This window comes from Pithys albifrons, chromosome 21 (assembly GCF_047495875.1).
Source record: "Pithys albifrons albifrons isolate INPA30051 chromosome 21, PitAlb_v1, whole genome shotgun sequence".
In the NCBI taxonomy this organism is placed as follows: Eukaryota; Metazoa; Chordata; class Aves; order Passeriformes; family Thamnophilidae; genus Pithys; species Pithys albifrons.
The window spans coordinates 4,855,096-4,868,985 of record NC_092478.1 but is presented as its reverse complement, the minus strand read 5'-3'; positions in this window follow the sequence as shown (position 1 = coordinate 4,868,985).

Below are 13,890 nucleotides of genomic sequence, written 5' to 3'. Positions count from 1 at the left end.
TTGCCTACTTGAGTGCCCTGAGCTGTCTGCAGTCCTGGGGACTGTCAGGGAAGGGACAATTTGAGGCAGGGCAAGGGCTCCCTGGAATGTGTCACCAACCTCACAGCTCCCTGCTCGGCCCCAGACTGTTTTTCTATTGCACAGAAGGAGCTTCAGGAACAACATGCACCTTCAAAGGGAGTAAAATTGCTCCAGAGTTCCCCCCACTGCAAACAGTTCCATCCCTCTCCTTGTAAAGTTCCACCTTTGAGCCAAGAACGGCCAAGAGACATTTCATTTCAAAAGGAGCAGCCTTCAAAGAGATAAAAGTGCTCACAACCAGAGTGGCTCCAGCCTGTCGTACCTGTCGTAAAACTACAAAAGGTAACTGAAAACAGAGAAATAAAATGATTGCTGGAGAGCCAAGACACTCTTGTCCAAGAACAGCATGATAGGATTTCGGATTTCTCTCAGTTTGTTGATCTTACCTAAGAAAATGTGTCATGATTAAAGCCTTTGTCTCCGGGATACACATTTAAACAAACCCCCATTGCCTTCCTGTGAGGAACACGGAGCTCTCACAGCACTCTGTGTGTGTGTGTGTGTGTGTGTGTGTGCTCGGCACACCTGGCTATGTCACACCCTGCCACTGATGACATCAGGGACAAACTATGCCAGAAATGTGGAGAGATACCACCAAGGGAGCCCCCGGGATGCTGCCAGGAGGGGAAAGGGCACTTTGTGCTGAGTCAGCAGCAATTCGGGGCTGTTTGAGCAACACCGCTGGGGAAAGGAGCAAACACCCTTCCTGGTGACACGCTGCACTCGCAAACAGTGGTGGTATTTTAATGCTGAGAATGGGGCTGCACAGATGCTCCAGAGTTCATTTCAGCAGCACAAACAACATATCTGGATTAATGATAATGTTCAGGTTGACTTGTCAAAGTCTAGGGAGTAATTTTTTACTCCATAGCAGCATCTGCAGTTCAGATGTGACTGACTGTATAGGAGAGGTTACACTGGCAAAACTGCTTATTCACATCCCCACTAATCTCAGAATTCTAGTGGTGTACTTCATTTGGTCAAGTGACAGTGCTCACCCAGAGCATTATATAGCCCAAAAGGAAACAAAAAATGAAACCAAAACAAAACCCCAGCAGAAAATAGTAGAATTAAAAAGAAGCACAGGAAAGGGGGGAAAAAATCAGAAAAAAAGGGGGGGGGAAGGGACAAAAGGAGTGAAAAGGCTTCACAAGGACTACCCAACTTGCCCAGCAGTGGAGGCAAAGCTCATGGGTTCTTTAAACCAGACATATCAGGCATTAAACTGAGCTGAACTGCAGGTTCAGGAGTTCCACAGAGCCCAGCCAAAGTGTCCAGGAGCTCTCAGACACATGGTCTGCTCCACTGTCTGTTCTCTATTTTCTTCACTGTTTGAGCTACCCCTGGGCTCTGCACACAGATGTTCAGAGGATGTTAATGAGATTAAAAGGTAAGGCAAAATTAAAGACCTTAGTCATGGATCAAGTGGTTCTCCTGAAAGCAGCTAAGAAAGTAGTTTTCTTAAGGAACTGAAGTTTAATTTAATTTCTTTTCTTTTAACCAGTACCAAGCACAGAAACACAGGTGTCACTGAAGCCAAGGTGCTTTTACTGCACATTAAAATAAATGCATAGAGAAGTCACTCCCCAGCCTTCTTAAGTCCCCTCCACCCAGCAAATCCCCAAGAAAACAAAAACCATCTCAAACACCAATTTATTAGTAAAGTGTATATGCTCCAGAGTCTGGGCAGGCTTCTGATGGCCATCAAACCTGGAGCAATGCAGGACCAAGCTGAAGGAGCTTGCAAGAGCATCCTTTTATTTCTGACACAGAGAGGAGTCTCAGCTCAGAGACACCTCCAAACACAGCACAGAGGCATTGGTTGGGCAGTGAGTTACATGGAGTTTTGCGGCCAATCCTAACGCCTTCAAATGTACATGGAAAACTCACAGACAAACAGAGCAGATGCCAGTGCATCCATACTATGAGATTTATATTAAGGAAAAGCTGAGGGAACTGGAAAAAATGTGATAGAATTGTCTTTAGTGGCAAGATGAATCATATGACTGAACTGCTAAAATCACTGGTTACCACCTCTTCCAAGGAACACAGTAGATTCCAGCTCAGAGACAGTGCTGGGCTTGGCTGTTACAAGTTGTTGAGAGGCATTTTGATTACAGTGTGCAAGTTCTAACATGGGGAGAAAAATGCCAGTTTTAAGAGCTCTAATCAAGAGGGAAAAGGCATAGCAAGAACCAGAACAATGGCTGAGAGCTGGAGTTAGAAAAATCCTAATGAATCATCTGGTTCACCTTTATTACAGAGTGATTATGCTCTGGAACAAAATGCTAAAGAAGGGGTGTATTCTCTATCCATTTATGTCCTTCAATCCAGGTTGATTGCCTTTCTAGAAAGTGCAGTATTGAATTCAACATGAGCTACTGCGCTCCCTGTAGAGAGAATGGGGTGTAATTTCATGATGCAGGAGGTCAGGCTAGGTGGGTTAAAGGCCCAAACCTGAAGATAAGAGTTCTTACTCTGCTTCCCAAGCACACAACATTTTCTGCACCCACTGCAGTCACAAGATGGATCTGAGTACAGCCCCTAAGAAAGCACATTACACCAACCTAGTCTTGAAATGGTGATTGCAAAATAGGAGCACTGGTGACAAAGATGGGCAGCATCTTCTGAGGAGCTCCCTCACACTGGGATCACTACAGGGAGGTGTGTGGATACACTGAAAACCAAGTCTAAATTCAGCTAGTTCATCCTTCTGCTTCCTGGTTATGCATGTCATCCCTGCTCCAGGAGCAGCCCTGGCCAGTGCCTGCAGAGTCCAGCTAAAGGGCATTAGTGGGGCTAAGAGAATCAGCAGCCTTCCTGCAGAGGAGTGACAGAGCCTTGGTCACTGTCCCCAAGAGCCCCTCACTGTCTGCTCCCAGTGGCCACAAACACAATACAGTGCATGGGTGACACCAAAGGAAACCAGGGCAGGTCCTTACCCACACTCTGCTCAGGGAACTTGCAGGCATCTGGCTGCATATTCAGTGAGGAAAGAACAGCCTCACTTGGTGGTGGCCCTGTTCCCTTACAGTGCAGTCAACAGAGCTTATCCCTTCAGGGATTATTTTCTGCCTTGCATTATTTTGTTAGCATCTTAAAAGCTTGAAAATGTTTATTTTAGTTTATCCTAGTCTGCTGTTATTGATTTTTCCTCACCTCCAGAGTTCTAGAGAGGGTCAGTATGAGCAGCAGCACTTCTGTTTGACAACAGCTGTAACTCATCTTTGAGGAAACAAACCCACATTTGCCAGTGCAACACTATTAACTTTGATGACTCAGTCCAGTAGCTGGTCCATGGGCTGGACCTGGCCTGCAGGGAGTTTGTGACCACCTCCCACCTTCTTCCCAAGGGGTGATGGCTGTTTGCAGAGGGGAATGGAGGGGCTGAAAGGCAAAACCCAGACCTGAGCCCTGTTGCTAACCCAGCTGGACCTTACCTAGTCCTGACAGTTACCACAGCCTGAGGAACTAGGCCATCAGGAGGACATCCCATTGCTAATTTGGAAAAAATGGAAATTATCTCTAATCTAGATTTCTTCTTCAGTTAATTAAAATCTCAGAAGAGAGACCCACTTTTTGTACTTCAGAAAGGTGCAGTAACCTCTCAACCACAACTACCAAAGGACTGGAGTCTCCCTGAAGTAACACTTCACCACAGTGTACACCAGTGTAGCCACCACCATTATCAGGAGCAGTAACTGCCTGCAAAAGTCTAACCTGTTCAGCTGCAAATAATTATGACTCAATTGTCCTTTTCCTGTGTTTTGCTTTATGTGCTTCAAAATCAGGACTCAAACACAAACATACATGTAGCTTCTCACTTAGGAAAAACAGAACTACATAGAACACCAAAGTACAGGATCACAAACCCCAGATTTGGGGTTATGCAGATGCCTTAACCTGACCAGATTTCATGGAAGGTCATATCATCAGGTGGTGACCAAGGCTGTGAGAGCCAAACACAGCACAATGACAGGAGTCTCTCGAGCCCTGTGCATTCTTGGGCTTCAAATGCATTGCAGCTCTTTGGAACAAGAACCCAAACCCTGCAATTACACCACTACATTCCCATTATGCCCCACTGTTATCTCTTGGCTTCCTTTTCTTCACAAACTTCTCAGCTGAATTAACCTGTTACTGACAATTAATATGACACAGCAGCATTTACAAGCTCATCCAGCTCAGGTTTCTTGTGAGAGATGTGGCCATGGAGATGTGATGAGCATCAAGCAGCTCTTCCAAACCATCTTCTTCTCCACATTTTCCAGCAGCCACTCTCTCCAACAGGCTCTCTACCCTAAATTGCCCATGGAGACCAGTCCCTGGAATCAGCTGTTTTATGTGTTCAGCACTCACTGATGTGAATCACGCCCTGCTCATCATCCTTTTCCCTCCTCATCATCCTTTTCCCTCCTCCCTCACATATGATACATCTCACACAGAGCTCTGGGCACTGACCATGTCACCTCCAGAACATTAGGCAAGGAAGATATGAACAGTGCCCTAAAATGCAAAGAAATTTAAGAATCTCTCAGAAGGCAAATTAAACTAAATATTGAAAGTGTAGCCATGTTTTAATCCTTGAATTCCACAAACAGTGGAGGCAGAGGCAGTGAATCAAAGGAGAAATTCACGAACAGAAGCTGGCAATCCCAAGGCCCAGTTCCTTCCTGATCCTTGCACTGCTGTGCTTGAATGATAAATTGGATGCAGAAGAAGTTATATTTCCATGCAAACATTAAGTTTTCGCAACAATACAAGCAGCTGGTCTCGCCCTCCCCTCCCATCCTACATAAGTGCCTGAATATTTGTTTGTGAATTTTTCAGTTACAACATTGGTATAGTGTTCCAGCCTGCCTGGCATAGAGTAGCTCATGCCAACCAAAACCAAATTAAAATTAAAAACCCACACCAAAAAAACCCCCAAAGCCTCCAAACAACCCTGTTCTCCCCAAAGCCAGAGGCAGTAGGTATAACAGGCAACACCACTGCTGTCCTTAGAGATTTCTTAGGGAATGGCCTTTGATGTTCAGGATTGCTGGACACAGTGATCCATCTCCAGAAGCCCTGGCCTTCATTATACTCCAAGGACTCTCAATGCTTTCAATAAATGGAGCACCTCAGGTCCCAGCAGGGCCTACAATTACTAGGATGCCACATTTTTGGCAAGTTTTGTCCCCTGTTTGAATGAAGGATGTAGAGCCTGAACTGCCTCTGCCCACTGGAGATTCTGCAGCGGTTGAGATGCAGCTTTGCCCTTTGTGTGCCACTTCTCAGAACAGCTGAATTCTTGAGGTCTCATTAACCAGCATTTAAGAACCCAGTGTGGAATGGGCAGCTACAGAAATAGCATTCTTGCACTACCCCAGCATTTCAGGGAGGGACTGCCAGGTCTGTGTGGGAGCAGAGGAATCCCAAAACAATAAGGACAGACCCAGCAGTTCCCAATTCCCAAACAGCTGCCTGGCATCTTACAGAAGGGCCCCAGCCATGAGGAGGAGATCCTTGCAAAAACAACAGCAACGGTTCCACTGCTTGGTTTTGCCCACACGAGCACAGATAAAAGATGAGGTCACACCAAGTGGAACAGGCTGGAACTGGACAGCTCTGTGTGGTTTTCTCAGTCAAGTTGACTTTACTCACTTCAAGACCAAATTTCCTCGAGCAACTTTGAAAATTCCAGACTAATACCAGCAGCTGTAATTAGAGCTGAGCATCCATTGTCCCAGACATCATCCCCAAAATTACAACCCCAGCCTCCTAACATCACGTGATTTATCTTAGTACCTCATCAGGGTCACTGGAATTTACAGGGCTCCAAGTGGATTGAAGAATTTGTACTTGGAAAAAAATACATCCATAGCTGCAGCACCCAGAGGGTGGATCTGTGCCTTAAGAAGAGGGGTTATTTCATTTCACACACAAGAATGTTCATGCCTTTTCAGCATTTACAGAGAAGCCATTTGGTTTATAACAGGACCCTGGGAATGCACTCAACCAGAACAACAGCAGTTACATCCTGGGACTGAAGGACTGCCTGCAGTTCTATGGGACAGCACTGGACAAGTAGATATACAGGATGGAAGGAACCAGCTGTTATTCCTAGTGCTTCAACACTTAGTCCAACAGTTTCAAGCTCTGAAGTCCACACTGGTGACTGACTGACTTGATCAAACAGAACAGACCATGCAGGGGTTGCTCCACTAGTGGACTGCCCTGCCCAGCTCGTGAAGAAACCAGGAACACTGGTCAAAGAGCTCTTTGTCTATCACAGCAAGTTCTATACCATGAACAATAAAATAAAAAAAGAAAGGCAAAGAAAGACAGTAATTCTTCAAAGCCAAAGCACTACTCCAAAATTAGAAAGCTAAGCTATGTTTCTACCCAAGGTACCAACGGTTGCAGGTACCAGTGAAATGCTTTGAAGGGATCACAGTTTGAATGTAGTCAGGATCAGGGAATTTAAGAGCAATTTGAAGAACATCCAAATTATTCTGAGATCATTCATGTCTTAAAGGGAAAGACAGGAAGAAGGAGGTTCTCAATCCACTGCCTGAGCAAAATAGCAAGGGGTGGGAGTAGGTAGATTTGAACTTAAGTTTGTCTGTTAAGTTTGGGTAGCTCAATAAATTGGGATGGAGAGTTAAGGGAAAGGAGAGAGAGAGAGAGAGAGAGAGAAAGAGATAGATGCAGAGTAAAGGGAGAAAGTTCCCTGCAACTCTGGACATTGTTAGCAACTACAGTTTCTTAGTTCAAACAATCCTGTACTGTAGTCAGAGATGCTTTAACTTGGGCTCCGTTTCCACCTCGAAGGAGAACAGGTCACATAACTAACACTGGCTGTGATTCATGTAGGTGTGCTCACACCTGGGTCATCTTTCTCACATAATTAATTACATTGTAGCTGTGTTTGTATATTACTATTGTACAATGCTTGGTGTCTTAACAGGAACTGTTTCACAAAGCTGGAACAATCAGAGTCCAGTTAGTCAAGAGAAGGGTTAGAGAAAGAGAACAATTAGGAAGCCACTCACTTCCTGAGAAATCAGCTGTAAAAGACATGCTATTATCATAGGAAGGAAAAATTTTTGGTAACTTGGAACGTAGAAATAAAACAAATTGAGAACAAAGCAAAAGGATGGATGCTCATGTTGTACCAATATTTTAAAGACACACTCAGGCCTGCAGCCTGGCACTAGTCCTGAGTGAAACTGGGAGGGTTGACATGGGACTCAGTTAACAGAAAAACAGGAGGGTCTTATAATTAGTACTAATGAACAAGAGTTTATTAGAAGGCAGAAGTTGCCAAACGAATTTGATTTTTATCTTGATGAGATCAAAAGTTTGCCTGCTAAAAGTGTCACTGGACTGGACTCCAGCACAACATGTTGATCAGGGAGCCACAGCACCTGAGACTTACCATGGGATATCCAAGGAATCCAACAATGGAAGTGGGGATATACTACTAAGTGTGTTTCTGAAGGAGTCCCTCAAGAATTTCAGCACTATTTGCTTTAATACATTGTTAATGACAAGGGAGAAGTCAACCAACAGCCACATTCCAGGCACAGCAGAGCTCACTGCTGTGCTGGGGAGTGCTCAGCCAGCTGGAATCATCTGCTTAATGTCCAAGAACACAGACCATGGGTCTTGCAGACCAAATGATTTTACTTTGGAAGGCACTTCCTTTGGAAAGGTGACTTGGCCGACAGTCCAAACCTGGGGAATTCCCAGCACAGTGTCCTGGGCCAACAGGCTCAGCACTGCAGGAGCTGGAACAGCAGCAAGAGCTGTCCCAGTGGCACATCCACCCCTGACACAGCAAGCACAGCTTTGTTGACTCCCACTCAGGAAGGCTGTTGATAAACAGAAGAGCACTCAGGAAACAGCTGCAAGAAAGATGAAGGGGCTGGGAGGGATGTTTGATAACAGCAGATTCAAGAAGCACACACGGGTTCAGATTTTTGGGCCAAGGGCTGATTTGCACAGGGGTTTGTGCATGTACAGAGGGAAACTAACTGAATTGTTACAGTTGTCTGTGTGACAAAACTGTAAAAAAGCCTGACCAGCTGGATACAAACAAGCAAAGTATGTTTATTAGTAACAAGGATAATTAGCTGGAGCAATTCCCCAGCAGTTGTACTTTACCAAAGTCAAATTTAGATATTTTTCTAAAACCTGTGTTCTTCAAACAGGACCTCATGCACAGAAGTCTAAAACATACAGGCTATAGGATTAAATTCCCAGAAAAGGTCTCATCTGACCTGATAACCTGTTTTTAAATATAGTCAAATTCAAATGTATAAACACACACATATATATGTAAAATAAGAAAAAATTTGGGGGCAAGTGTTTCTGTTTGTTCAAATGCTTTTCCCTTTCTGAGCAAGAGCAAAGACAGGAAAAAAGGGCTTTAACTGCAGTGGCAAGTGGAGCCTAAATGCCAACTGTTCTTATCACTTACCTCTTTCTGTGCTCTCTGCTGCAAAACATAATGAACCACAATTGATACGTGGCAAGAGGATGAGGTTTGTAAGCTTTGCTAAATAACAGAGAATTACAAAGTCAGAGCAGAGCTACAGGGCATTGCTAAGGTGTTAATTTTCAAGAAGAGAACAAATTTCTCAGGATTGCTCTTTCCAACTCTCTTTTTAGCAGCTGATTCTCCTAAGATGCATCTCAGTGTAGCTACTGCTCATCTGAGCTGCTGGAGCAGCTCAAACCTCTCCCTGCAATGTGACCCAGCAGTGGAACCTGAAGCAGGACCTGTCACACAGCCCTGCAAGCCAAGGTCAAAGGCACAAGGGGATGTGTCTGCACATGGGTGTGGTACTGGAAACTCACTGTCCTGCTGCTCAGGAACACATGCCTGGACACCTGCAAGAGTCCCACTCCCCTTTGAAGCACCAGAGCCCAGACACAGGTTAGTCCTGCAGCCCCTGACAGATCAGTCCTTGCTACATCCCAGTTCACTGCTGAGCGTTCACTGGAGGCAACTTCACTGCCAGGGGGGCTGGGCTGTGTGCTGGAAACCCACTCCAGCAGGAAGAATATTGTAAGGTCCCAACCTGCATCACTTCCTAAAGTGACTCAAGCAGCAACATTCCCACAGATGTATCCTATGGCTCATCTTACACATTCCACACGTTCATCGGTTTCACTGCAAAGAACATTAAAAATAAAATCTTTGCAAGTGAGGTCCATGTCTTGCAATAGAGGATCTGGTTCAATATAACTCTAACTCAGGTTTTCCTGCCATTCATCAGCTGCACAAACTGCCACCAGCAGTTCCTCTAATTGAGTTAGAGCCAGGTTGTAGAATCAGGAAACCTGTTCTCTGCTCTGAGGGGGTGATGATGCAGGCACAGGTTCTGTCAGAGTATATACATTCTACACTGGGTCACAGGCAGGTCTGAAAGCATTGTAGCAACGTGTGTATTGGGCAGAAAGTTGCCTGGTTACCACAAAAATAGAGGTGGGTGGCCTTTGGTAAACACTGCTCGAGATAACCAGACTCCACCTGAATGCTACTCATAAAAAATAGTCCAGTTTCCTGCCACATAGAACAAAATTATTATCTCCTGATGGCACCTGGTGCTTTCACTGTCAACTGGTTTGGCTGTGCCTGCATAAAACATGGGTTTGGAAAGGCTTTCCAGATCTCCATTATCTAAAACAAGTTTCTTCCCTCTAGAACTCCAATTTGGAGACTCTTTTTAAGCTTCCCTGTTCTGAGAGTTATACATTTTTATCTTGCTTCCAGACCAAGTTTGTGCCTGGCCCAGTCATACCCTTTTGCTCTTTGACTAATGCTATCCTTTGGTTTAAGTAAGTTTCTCTTCCTGTTGTTCATTCCTGCAGGATATTTATAGATGGTAGACCTCTTTCCTTCTCTCATCAAGTGGCTTCCTGGGGGCTTCCCAGGAACTGGGAACTGGATAAACTTTTACTGCAGTTGTTTCAGAGCTAAGAACCTGCAAAACTGGGTGGGCTTTCACCCCTGCTTTGTGCAGTGCATCACTACCCCTTATCCTTTCCTGATTACTTGAGCTGCAATGGCATTTTTCCCACCTGGCAGGTCAGACCCAGCCCTTGGCTCTCATCCTTCCCCCTTCTGAGGGCACCTCCATGCTGTGAACAGCAGAAATCCTCTGCATTTGGGGGCTTATCAACACTTTTTGTCTTGCTCAATTGTACCCATTTCAATTCCATCACACTTTAAAATTCTCCATGAATATAAATTGATACAAACACTGAATAAGATGCCACGTATTGTTGGGAACATCATTACCCTCTGCCCTCAGCTCATTCCAGTGCTGCCTGGTTGTGTCCCTCTTCTCCACCTCCATGGTTCTGTTCTCAAAGGGCAAATCTGTTCTAACACTGTTTGCTGCCAGATTCCACTTCTTTTGGAATGCTGGAGTGGAGAGTCCTGTACTCAGGTAAAATCCTGGTAATAATTGTACAGCAGCTGACAACAAATTCCAGATCTCTTCCATATTCAAGTATCTTGGTTTCCCTAATCAGTTCTCCCTTTGAAACAGAAAATCTGAATCGCAAACCTACTTTTGTTTATCCTTTCAGTCAATTTAAATAGAATCAATCTCTGATCACCCCAGCCAGCAGAGTGTTTTTCAGCAACCTCTTTATCATACCATTAACACTTGGAAGAATCATTTTTGAAGTCACATCATCCCTTGTTGATTCAGGCATATTTTGATGAGGAAAATCTATTAGATATTGTATCCAGGGATATCTGACCTCACATTGATGAGCATTTGCTCTCCAGTCTATTATCTGGGAGGTTTGTCTTTGTGTGACAGTCCCCAGTAATCTCTGGCTCCCTGATAACCCACAAGGATTTTATGCAGATGTATTCTAATAAAAGAGACAAGCCTTCCAGCACCAACGGGCAGAACATCATATCCCTGCTGGCCCTCCTGGTTCCTCACCACCTGCCTTGTCCTGAGCACTTGTCATGCCTGGAATTTTCTGCATAATGCAGCTGGATTTCAGAGAAATAATTTGCACAATCATGCAGGTTGCAGAGAAGATTGAGAAGTTTGAAACTGCACCATAAATTCACCCTTTTATGCTGGAACAAACAAATAACATAGTGCCTGCCTTTAGTTCTGTTTGCACAAGACTTAGACTGTGGCCCAGCCAGAAGGGAAAGGCTGGGAAAGCTGATTTTATCATCACTGATCCATCCACTTTCTACCACTGTGAAAAATTGCCTGAGTGATACCCTTGAATCTGAACTTTCAGCATTTGCTTATAAAAGCAAACCCAAGCCTTTGGAAGTATTACTGTTGAAAAAGCTGCCACATCTTTCTCTCTGAAGAAACCACAACCTGTTGAAGTGCAAAGTCCTTGACAATACAACAGCCACAGCACTTTTATCATCACAAAGCAGCTGGCCCTTGATACCACATGAATGTGCTGTGGGTTTTCTTTTCCATAAAAATAATTTTAGCATTTGGGTTTCCCCTGATTTTTGGTGAAGTCCCTCAGGAACGGGTGGTGGAATGCAATGAACTTTCTCACATGTGAGCGCCATGGGAACAGCCCTGCCCTCCACATCCAGCCCACACGAGTGGGCCATAAAAACATCGTTCAGTAACTGACTTCTGAAATTGCAGCTTCCCTCTCAGGCACTTGGAAACCTCCTCCTCCTCCTCCCACACAAACACGGTGGAGCTGATTTACAGCTTGTTTGGAGCTCCCAGGTAAGAGCTGATTTGCTTTTGTCAGTTATCACCAAGAGGGTGAGAAAAACGAGTTTTATAGGAAGCAAAGCCCGAGCTGACTCCAGGCCATAAGAATGCCCTGCTCCATCTAACCAGTCACTGGAGAGGTGTGGCTTTGGCACAGCATTGGGAAAAATTATACCAGATAAATAAATGCAGTTCTGACAGATTCCATTGCAGTCCCTGGACAAGCCACTTCACTCCTTTCTTCCTCCATTCTATAGTGACCCAGCAAAAGTGAAGTGCCCCAAAGAGATAAGAAAGATCACTTTGGTGGAAACATGGCCCAAAAATGGGGTCAAATGAAGGCTTTGCACAGGTAAACCCATGGAAGGCTTGATTGTTCACAGGCAACTCAAAAAATACATTATTAGCCTTCCCTTCAAGGCCCAGCCAAACATCTACAGGTTATACCTCTCAGCATGAGACACTTGTACAGTCTCCAGCTTCTCCAGGAGCATTTCCAAGGGGAGCTCCATGTCTGTAATCATCTTTAAAGTGATGCAGAAACACTCAAACACCCAGACAGTCCCAATGAGTCCCAGTGAGTTACTCTGCTGGGCTCTGAGCAGCTGACAAAAGTGATTGGGGAAGCTGCCACCACCAACTGGCATGACAGGCATTCCCAGGTAATATATAATGGCAGTGGAGCCATCCCAGTGGCATTTTACTTCCTTATGAAGGAAATCCAAGGGCAGGAAACACCTTCTTCCAGAATCATCATCTAGGTTTGCAGATGCAGAAGGAGGGGATCCCTTCAGAAAGGGCCGACCAGAAACCTGACTGGTCCTTCTGGTCTTTCATAGTGGGAAAGAAAGAGCTCCACGTGAGGTGTTCTGCAATAGGAAGGTATCTACCCATCAGTGTCAGGCCTCAAACAGAGCCAGCACCAGCTGTGTGCTCTGGAAGAAGTGGTTTCCTCTCAGGAAGTGATCCCTGAGAGCTGCTCCAGGACCCAGGGGAGGAGTGCCATGGTCTGGCATGCAGGAAAGGGGCAGGGTCCCGCTCCGAGGGTGTTGGAGGGAGAACAAGCCCAGGAGCACAAACATTTCTGTCATTGCAGCATTTTTACCTCACTGAGCAGTCTGGTAGCACTTCCAGATTCTTCAAATTGCCAGGAGGCATCGAGCTAATTGTCGATGCTGCTCCCGTAGCCGAGCTCACCCTGCCAGCCTGGAGGCAGAGCCAGCCCGGCGGGTCAAACCTCCCCCTCGCACCTCCCCACAAACTCCCGGTTCCGAGCGGCAGCGGGACTTCGGCGGAGCTTGCAAAACACTTCGCAAGTCGCTGATGGCAGGTGCAATAGAAACATTATTTACCACTCTCTTTTCCTGGCTGCTTTCCTAGATCCTCCTCGGAGCAGATGGAGAATGAGGAACACTAACGCTGAGCTGTGGGTGCAATCATTCACACATGCCTAATACTCTGAGTAGCAACCACTACTTAGAAGGTGTGCTCTCCATCGGTACAACAACAGCCAGAGTCCTCCCTGGAAAAAAATACTGTTCACAAATGCTCACTGGGCAGCTGGAAGGGGCTCCTCCTGCCAGGAGCTCTGAGAGTCCAGGGCCGAGAGTTAGAGCACAGCAGCAGTGACAAAATATGTGAAGTATTTTCCTCCAGCCCCGGGGGACAGGTCACAGTTCTATTAGCATGAAGCAGGGGGAAGGAGGCTTTAAGTATTGTAATGAAACCACCTTGTGGGAACGAGGAAATACCCTGTTTCTTGTACAATAATGTAAGCAAGCAGAGGCACCAGGAGTCACAGATCCTCAGCACACATGACTCACCTTAAATCCCCTGCGATGCTCCCTCACCTTTCATTCCCCACCCCCCAAGAGGTCCGTGCTCCGGGAGCAGAGCCCAGGCTGGGAGGCAGAGCAGGGGCAGAGCACACCTTCCCAGGGGATGCTGCACCGGGTGTAACCCTGCACTGCCCTCAGCTTGGAACACGAGTCAGGCTTTCCTGGCTCAGACCAAATTCCTTCTAAAAACCATCAGAACAAATAGCAGGGAAAATAAAACACAAAGCAATTTGAAAATATTTGTATAGTGA